We start from the raw sequence: 9,481 nt of genomic DNA, 5'->3' as shown, positions 1-9,481 counted from the left end.
ATTTTTCTAAGATTTATCATATTTTTATTTTATTTTTCGTAGTACCTTTCCAGTACGCGCTTTTACATAGCCAGTATCAGTTCTGGCACCAGTTCTCATGATTTTAACATGAAACTTGAAATCACAGTCCTATATATTATTCTAAGAATATTCCTGCACTTATTTTAATTTTCTGGGATACTTCATCGGTACTCTTTTATACTGAGTAGCAGAACCGGTATCTGTATTTTTCGTCAGAAAAGTGACTTTCAGCATTATTATTCACTTACATAATTATTTAAGTCATCTCATAATTATTAGGGTCAATTATGTAATTATTTCCTAATTTCACATAATTAATTAATTAACTTCTTTAATTAACGGTGCAGGTTCTTATAGGAGTTAGAACCTTAAAATAGTCCCCCTTGAAACTTCGCGAACTATAACTTCTCTCTCTAATGATTTCCGTTTTTCTGTGTCTATTTCTCTCTTAAAATGACTTAACTTATGTCATTTAAAATGAAAAACACCAAACCCATAATATTATTAATTAACTTCAATATTTGGTAATTGAAACCAAACATTGAAAATTGCAAACTCAATACATATAGAATCAAAACACAACGTAAATGAACAGTCCTTAGTGTGAAATAGAACACAAATTTTGTCTGTAAGTTTAGGAGCATACCTTGCGCACATCTCTTGAATTTAATAGCTAATTTATTGGTACTGGTAGTGCATGATGGGTCCATGACCTTAGGGCCCATGACCCCAACTTTAAAACGTGACCATAATGCAACATTTTAAAGAAGAATGAAAGAAACTGCAGTGAGCGCGTACAGAGCGGTGACAGCAAGAAGAAGAAAAAAGTGGGAACAGTGACCAATGTACCACACATTGGTCACTTTTTTACCAGTGTAGCACGCGAACAGTAATATTTGCCAAAATGTCACGTGTCCGAGTTTACTATAGCAGGCAGCGAACTCAATTTGTTGATGTGGCATGTTTCTAGTGGCCATCTAGTTCGCTACTGAGTGTAGAGAACTAGGTGAATATTAATACCCCAATGCTTTGACAAAAACAAAATACGTGGCAGTATCATAGAAGTTCGCTAGGGGTAATAGCGAATTAAGTAAAAATAATTGTTGAATTATATGTCAGATACACATAAGTTCGCTAAACTAAGTAACGAACTATGTGCCTATAAACAGTACCTATCCAGGATAACCTATAAAGGACCTATTATTGCTTTAACTTGTGCTAGTGGCGAACTTGAATAGTAATATGGCCTTAGCGAGCTTGAATAGTAATATGGCATTTTGACCTATAAAGGACCTATTATTATTAGAACGCACATAGTTCGCTACTTAGTGTAGCGAACTTTTGTGTGTCGGACTTTTTTCTTCTTAGTTCGCTATTACATCTAGCGAACTTCTATTACACTGTCACATGTTTTGTTTTTGTCAGAATAAAGGAGTATTAATTATCACCTAATTTGTTGGGCACTGTAGTGAACTTGTTTGTGTGGCATATTGGGAAATAACACTGTTCGTGTGGTATTTGGGTAAAAAAATTGGTGAACAGTGACATTTAGTGTGTGCCGCTATGAGAAAGAAAAACAGAGAGAAAATAAGAAAACCAAAAAAATGACTTTCTCTAGCAAATCCAACGGTGAGAGTTTATTGGAATGAGTTCAAATTTTAGGAAGTGTTTGTAACATCTCATATGCACCCGGTATATTATCATTAATTATAGCATTAAACGCAATAAAAAATCATAGTAATTAAAGCGAAAAATGCGAATGAATTTTTTTCTTTCTATAACTAAATTGATTCCTTAATCAATTAATTCTATAGATGATTTTATTAACTTTCTCAAAAATATATTGGACTTAAATAACAATGTTATATTGTCCACACTTTCTTTAATTAATTGAAGACTAAAATGGGAAGCCCTTAAGTCGTATTTAGCACTGAACCATCATTACCAATTACAAGTTGAAAATTATATGACTTTAATATAAGCTCTCATATTTTATTATATTAAACTAGACATCTTGGACATTTCGAAAAGGTATAATATTAACCAATCAGTTAAGTATAGTCTGAATTATACAACTTACAAGTTAGTCGCCCCAAATCAGAATTCTGAAAATAGAGCATCAACTTCAAAGTGAAACCGGGTTTAATCAAAAAATCCATTGGTCCTAAGATTTTGGAGGATTGTAGGTCTTTGTGTTAGCTTCACGTAGGTTCAAATCACGCTTAATTTGAAGTTCTATAGCTCCAGTTATGACCATTTTACTAATGTATGTTCCTATTGATTCTGGGTAGCGCTCTCAAGAGCTCTTTACCGCGCTCTTTGAACCCATTTTCTTTATTTTTGCGCTTTAGTGCTTAGGCACCAAGGGAATTGGCATTTTCAAGCTACTTAGTGAGTTTTAGATTGCCCAGGGGAATTTTAGCACGCTCTCCATGATAAGGAAAGGTTATTTTGAAATTTTGGACCTCTATTTCTCGGACCAAAACACCATAAAGGTACCTAATTGATCAATATTCATTCTCTTTGTCACCTCTAGCATTCATACCATACAATTCTTCATTGAATTCATATATTAGGTATTGAGTTAACAATTTTTGCAACATTCATTATACATGAACTCTAATCAATTACAAGGTACCAAAATATAGACTTCATTTACATTCCTCATGATGATCTCAAATATCAAATAGGCATATAAGCCCTTAAATTACATTCCATAACCAAGAGCCAGCCTCATTATATCATTGGAATCAAATAGGGAATTTAGGTAGAAGACATGAGATGCTTCTTGCTCCTATCATGGAAATTGAATTGTTTGATGTATGGGGAATGGATTTCATGGGACCTTTCCCACCTTCTTTGTATGGGGAATGGATTTCATGGGACCTTTTCCACCTTCTTTTGGAAACAAATACATACTTGTAGCCGTTGACTATGTCATAAAGAGATAGGTAGAAGCCATCACTGCACCAATAAATGATGCTAGAGTGGTGATGAAATTCATCAAGAGAAATATCTTCACTCGCTTTGGAATCCTTAAGATATTGGGTTCATGGGTCCTCCCACTTATATGCACTTCAATTAGCCCATTACCAATTAATATGGGACTCATCACACTTGAATAACCCAATATTACTACTTCAAGCCATGAAGTTATGATAGATTTCTTTTAGAGAAAGTTGATTTTATCCTGCCATCCCACTTGGTTCCCAAAATTGATAAAAGGGGAATATTAGTTGTAGAATGGTAGCTATTTTATGATATTATAAAATCATTGAACATGCATCTAAATCTAAAATTATAAATTATAATCTATGTGGTGTTTCCTTGTTCTGATGATTATACTAAATCGATGTGCAGTGAAAATGGACTTTGAAGTATAATTTTCATTGAAATTTGATCTTTTAAGTTTTTTTTTTATGGAAATTGTTTTTTGTTTTTTGTGATTTTCTTCATTTTCTAAGTTTTATTGCATGTTTTAATTTGAAGAGAATAATTCATTTTCTGTTATTATCAATTATTAAATTTCCAAATAAGAAAAATGACTTCCATTATCATTGATCTTTTTTTATATCCTTTATTATATGTGATTCATGCTAAAAGTAAAAATATTTATTTACCTATTTTCAATAAGGGAAAAATATTTCTGTTTTGCTACACAAAATATTTCTCTACTACACTTAATTCAAAGTAAGTGAGTCCCATTAATTTTTTTCTCTTCTTTATACAATGAGACACATTTATTTTTATGTGAGTGTAGTAGAAAAAAAATTTCTTCAAGAAAAAGCAAAAATATTAAACCTTTCAAACACGAGACAACAACAAAGGACATATTCTAGAACTTTTGCAGCTTTGCTAGTTAAGTGTCGTTACAACTCGTTGGTGATCAATTAGTTGGCGATCCAATGGTGAAATGAATTAGAAATGGTGAGGATTAGGACTAGCCTCCCTGACCTTGTTAGTATGTAGGTATTCTAGAGACAATCTATTTCATGATTTATACATTTGAGCATACTTTATCTTTATCATGTTTATGTCTCGCCCATATTTTACGGTTAATATGCGTTTAAAGATAAATACCCTAGGAATAAAACAAGTGTTCACTCGAGGATCTATGATAGGAACATGATTATAAGGACTCGTGGATACTACATGTCTATTGCTTGAAACTTGTTCCTAGCCTTGAATCAGCGAGATAGGGCATTGATGATCTCAATAAGACTAGTACGACATCATCTACTTGTATAGAGATACAAGGTAGGGATCTCATGGAATGCAGGCATGGCGATGACTTAGCTGATGTCATGGGTGGATCTGTTAAAGAACAAATGGTACTGGACTGACCTGCCGAGAGACTCCACAAGGATTCATTGTAGAGAGTATCATTGGATTTATAATGTCTCTCATCGTTTGATAGTGCAGATCATCTTAGACTTGAGGATGTCATCGAACACTATCTCTTAGGGTCATACTTTGACTGTACAACTCTATCCGCCTGAAAATAGGGAGAACAATGTACTCTTGAGTATAACTTGAATATATGAGTATAGATGGACATGCCAAAAGGACTCGCAATTCCCTACAAGGGATTAGTCGTTCACAAGACCGGTAGGGCTTGGATGAATTCTATTACACTAAGGGAATTTGTGCACAGTAAGGGATCATGAAGAGTCATGCATCTGCCTTAGAGTTTATAGAAGAAGATTCTTAGTCCTGTGAAAAGCTATATTTAGTCAACCAAGAGATATGATACTTTATCTTTGCTCTCGACTAAATATGAATCACGATGTGAGGGATGATGCCGACACGGTATCCAGATTAGAAAGGTAGATCACTTGATTAACTCGGTTAGTTCAGGGGCCGCAGAGCATTACTAGTGTCTTATGTGGCCATTAAATAAATTGAGCTCATTAAAGGAGTTTAATTGGTCCAAGTTTATTTATGTCAGTGACTAATTAAGCCTAATGGGTCACACGCTAAGGATGTTCTTAATTATTTTATTTAACAAGTTTGGACCAATAATTATTATTTGACTTTTTCAAGACTATAGGTGTAAATGAGTTGGAGTTGGACTCCAAACCCAATTGTATCATGCGCCCCATTTAGGCTTTTAGTGAGAAATTAGTTTCTCTACTAATAGGCTCAAATGTGTTAGAAGGCCCAATAGGATCTTAGGCCATGAGTCCTAGTAAATCAAATAGTTGACATGGCCAAAACGAGTTTTGGCACAATTCGAAATTTGAATTTGAAATTTTGAATTTTGAATTCAAATTCAAATTTAAATTACGAATTAGGACAACATTGAATTTGAATTTAAATTTTAAGTTTGAAATTTAAATTTGACTTTTAAATTCGTGATGTTAGGTTGTTAACGATAATTTTGAATTATTCAATAGAGATTGAAAAATATGTTTTTCATTTATCTCATGCAACATAAAAAAATGGATGGAACTCAGTAAGAAAGAGAAAGAAATAAAAAAATAGGTTTTACCTTTGTTTTTATATTTATCTCATGCAATATGATAAATATATTCTACATCATTTTTTTTTTTTTTAGTATTTGTTTGTCCTGTTTGATTTATAATGTATCAAAATCATTTTAAGATAAAAATAATATATTCAACATTGTTTGCATTAAAATGAACTTTGTTTAGTTGTGGGGATATTTTTGAAGTATCTAAAAGTCCATTTACATATTATATGTAAGAATTTTTTAAAAAATAAGGTGCTTCACTTATATGTATTGTATTCGTTTTCGTTCACCTCGTCTTGTAACTAACATTAGAAAAATCCTTACCTTTTCTGACACAATAACATATTGCAAACATTTTTTTTTTTGGGACTTGTCGACTTGTTTTTGGATTCCATATCACTTCATTACTATCAACTTTGTTATTGTTGGATTAAAATCAAATTAACAGTTCTTACTCGATGTTATTTTGTAACTGTCAATTTGATTTTAATTCAACGATAATAAAATTGATACTAGGAAAAAAATGATACAAAGTATAACCTCCTCCATATTATAAAGCTTTTTAGTATTTGGCTAGTTTATTTGTTGTTAGTTGCTTGTGCTGAGAATTGAGATTGGATTTAGCTTTCAGAGCTGAATTAGGGTGACCAATGGAACCAGAATTTGCTGAGTAATCATCTTATCATGATTTTTCAGCTTCTAATATTGATCATGGTTCCACCAAAGCCTCTTGAAAAATTGATAATGCACGCGACCTACAATCCTTGTTATCTGATTAAATATTGAGCAACTTTATTTAGGCTTTGTTTGGGAGTACGGAAGGGAGGAGAAGGAAGGGGATTCAAGGGGGAGGGAGAGGAAGGAAGGGAAGGAAATTGGAGGGTATTGTTTTTCCTTGTTTGGGAGTTAAAGAAATAGTAAAGAAGGAAAATTGAGGATTAATGAGATATTTTTACCACTTTACCCTTTTTTTAAAATTAATATAGTTATTATATTTTATAAATTAAATTAAGTTTAAAATTTCTAACAAAATTATGTATGTACTTTTCACAACACCAAAAAAGATCATATTTTCGATGAAATTTTAACCTTGCAAACAATGAAAATTTCATCACAAAATTATTTTTTTCGTCAGAATATTTTTCGTCGGAAAGCGACGGAATTTTTCAACAGATGAAAATTTTTAAAAAAATAAATTTTCTATCGAAATTTTCGACGAAATTTATTTTTCATCAAATATTTTAAAAGAAATAAGAATTCTATCAAAAAATTTGACGGAACGTTTATCGTTCAAAATTTCAATGGAAATGTGTTCTGACGAAAATTTTGACAGAAATTGTTTTGTTAGAAATTTTGAGAGAAATGTTTCATTCGAAACTTTCGACGAAATTTAGATTCTGTAAAGAATTTTGACAGAATATTTTTCGTCAAAATTTTTTACGGTAATATTTTTTGCCAAATTTTTTTGACAGAAATGCATTTCGTTGAAAATTTTGATGGAAATGTTTTTTATCAAAAAACTTGACGGGAATATTTTTCGTCGAAATTTTCGATGAAAATGTGTTTCGTTAAAAATTTTAACATTTTTTTGCCAAAAAGTTTAACGAAAATATTTCTGTCAAAAACTTTCGGCGGAATTTAATTCTGTTAAAAATTTTGATGAAATTTTTTTCGTCAACAATTTTTGATACAAATGTGTTTCGTTGAAAATTTTGATGAAAAATTTTTTCGTCAAAAATTTCGATTAATATGTGTTTTTGTGAAATATTTTGTCAAAATTTAGATTTCGTAAAGAATTTTGACAAAAAAAAAAAATATTTCGTCAAAATTTTTTACATAAATATTTTTTGTCAAAATTTTGATAGAAATATTTTTCGTAAAAAATGTTGACGTAATTTTTTTACGTCAAAACTTTTCGATGGAAATGTGTTTCATCAAAATTTTGGACGGAAATATTTTCGTTAAAATTTTCGACGCAATTTAGATTCTAACAATAATTTTGACTGAATTTTTTTTTTCGTACAAAATTTATGTTAGTAATTATGGAAAAATCTGGTTTCGTCTCTAATTTTGTCTTTAGTTTTGACGAAAATGATTTTCATCAAAAATCTCATCACTATTTTTTACGAAATTTTTTTCGTCAATAAATTCTGTCGGTATTTGAGACCTTTCTAATAATATCGTGTTTAAAAATGATTCATAATTATGTAGTTTTAACATTTTAATGCTAAAGGTAGATAAGTAATTTTTAATATTTTTCTCCTAAAATCCTCCAAATTGGGGGAACTTTACTTTTAACAAGAATGTGGGTTTTGGAGGGTTTAGTAAAAATCTCAAACTCTTCCCCTCCTTTTTTTTAAACTCACAAACAAGAAAAGAGCTTACTAAAATCCTTCCTTTCCTTTTTTTCCTCTCCTAAAACTAACTCTCAGACAAAGCATAAGAGTACACTAAAAGCGGAAGAATAACTAGTTAGATATTCCCTATCCTTTTGAATCGATTGATCTCTGACAGTGACATGCCAAAGCAATTGAATTATGTGTTTGGTAGAAGTTTTATTTTGGGATTGATGGAAAAATGTAAGTGGATATTGAAAAATACTACGTTTAGTTCAGGTTTTTGAAAAAAATACTAGACAAATAGGATGGATGGGGAAATGATTTTTGTGTTGATTTTTGGATGAAATTCAATGTTACAAAATATCACTTGAGATGTGGTATTTTGAAATAAATGGGTAAGTGAAAAAACAAGTGTGAAGTTTCTCCCGAAATAGATTTTGCAAATTTAAATAAATTTCTCTGGTAATATTTCGGTCAACCAAACATCTTTTTTTAAACTTTCCTATCAAAGTGATTTTCTTACCATTTTCCCGATTATTATATTTCTCCGGTAAAAAAAAATTATCCTCTACCAAACACCTCCTAAGGTTGTTTAGGAATCGATAAGTGATCTTTCAGTCATATCAATCCACTTCTTAGGCACAATCGCTTAACAACTCTGCCATCCCTTGGAGTTTATTTTTCTTTTGTATTTCGCAGTTTTTACTCGTTATTCATAAAAGAAGATTAATTTAGTTTGGATGGCATGCATATCTGAAATTTGGCTATATTGAATGGTAGCTCTTATTTTTAGTTTTATTTTCTCTTTATAAGTAAAAACTTAGCCAAACATAATTTTATAAAAACTTTTAACATAAAAGAGATTTTTTTAATGAAGAAAAAAAATAAAGATAAAAGCTCACAGGATGAGTTTTTTTAAGATGTATCTCAACTTTTTGGAGTTTTTATATTTATTTTCTGAATTCACCTTTATTTTAAAAAAAAATTATAAATTTTATCATTTATCCTAATAACAAATCATTTCATCTCCCTCCCTTGAAAACCCTAAAAACAACTTTATATAAATTTTAACTATATTTTTAAAAAAATTTAGCAAACTCACTTTAAATCTGGTGCTCAGCTCACCAAGTCTAGTCATCATTCAATTAGTTTTAAGCGAAAGCTTGATTCTTCTAAAATCAATGGTTTCTGTAAATATTTCTAGAGGTATGTCAAATACTTTGAACGGACTTTAACAAGCTTCAATCTAGAAGTTCAGCCTGAACGAAGGTAAATGATGAAATTCTGACAACATGTTACGAAATCAAGGTTTCTTACTTTGGACTTCAACAGGTTCATGCTAAGAGGGTTTCGGCTTCACAAATTTCCTTATTAGGTTAGGCCATCATTACAATATTTGATCATAACGGTAAGAAGCAATTCTCATGAGTTCATGTCATGTGAATTTCGATAATACTGGAAAATGAAAATCTATTTTTTCATATAAGTTTTGTGGATCAACGGACATACATTTTGTTAGAATTTCGACCCATGATTTGTTGAGCGAACTAAAATCATAGATTTTAGGTTTTGCACATATAGAAAAGGACAAATATAAATTATTATGATTGTAAAAAGAATAAAAAAAAATACCACTACTAAAGTTGTA

Source organism: Gastrolobium bilobum, unplaced genomic scaffold (assembly GCF_033153095.1).
Source record: "Gastrolobium bilobum isolate Gb01-03AN ecotype WA unplaced genomic scaffold, APGP_CSIRO_Gbil_v1 utg3456, whole genome shotgun sequence".
Lineage (NCBI taxonomy): Eukaryota > Viridiplantae > Streptophyta > Magnoliopsida > Fabales > Fabaceae > Gastrolobium > Gastrolobium bilobum.
The sequence above is the reverse complement of the archived record's forward strand: the minus strand, read 5'-3'. Positions refer to the sequence as shown.